Below are 1046 nucleotides of genomic sequence, written 5' to 3' on the forward strand. Positions count from 1 at the left end.
GTCATAGATTCTGCATCTCAGCAAATCCTTGTGAGTATCAAGGTGCTGGATCACAAAGAAGTACCAGAAACTGTACAGAAGCTTTGTGGTGTGACAGGACACTATGCAAGGTTGTGGGGACCAGTGTGGGTAACTATTGAGCTTATGGGCTTAAAGAACAGACAGAAAGTATACTTGGCTGACATTGAAGACCAATGCATATTAGAATTGGACTATTTGATACCGAGGAAGTTTGTAATTAATTTGATAAAATGACGTTTGGGAACAACAAAGGCCAAATTCCCGTAAGTGTTAAAAGAGAGGTTGGACTAACCAGGTTTCATCAAGCTGAAGTCAAATAGACTGAAAGAGTTGATGATGGTGAAGTGGAACCAAATATAGTTATTAAAACAGAACAGGAGAAAGATCAAGATTTGAAGCCAGTGATTGATTTTCTAAAAGCAAGTGTTTTTCGCCCTGCTTGGGAGAAGGTGTCTAGCTTAAGCCCTTGACGAAGAACTATTGGGCACAATCGGACAAGTTGAAGCTTGAAGATAGTATTCTTGTCCGGAGATGGGAAAGTGATGTCCTGGCAAACAGTTATACCGAGAAAGTTACGGGAAGTTGTGCAGCGTCAATCCCATAATAGTTTAACAGGAGGACATCTTGGAGTTAAGAAGACATTGAGTCACCTACGACAGAGATTTTACTGGATAAAAGTAGTTAATTTTAAAGGACGAGAAACGTATTGACTGTGGAATTACTGTGTATTAAAAGTTTGTATCGAGGAAGAATAAACTGGTTTGATAAAGAAAGGACTTGTATCGCTGAAGTTCCTCGGGAAGAATTTTACCGGAAATTATCAAACAAGGAGATACGTAATAATATTCTGAAGGGTGAAACGTTATCAAAATCATTGAAAGAACTAATCTTTTTAAATTAAAAAGTTATTTTTAATCAGTTGAAAATGAAGCAAGTTATTTATTCACCACTGGTGTCAAAATATTTTAAGAAGGAAGTTAGTTTGTTTGTTTTTTGGAATTTCGCGTCAAAGCTACACGAGAGCT

The sequence above is a fragment of the Limulus polyphemus genome, unplaced genomic scaffold, assembly GCF_000517525.1.
Source record: "Limulus polyphemus unplaced genomic scaffold, Limulus_polyphemus-2.1.2 Scaffold2216, whole genome shotgun sequence".
NCBI lineage: Eukaryota > Metazoa > Arthropoda > Merostomata > Xiphosura > Limulidae > Limulus > Limulus polyphemus.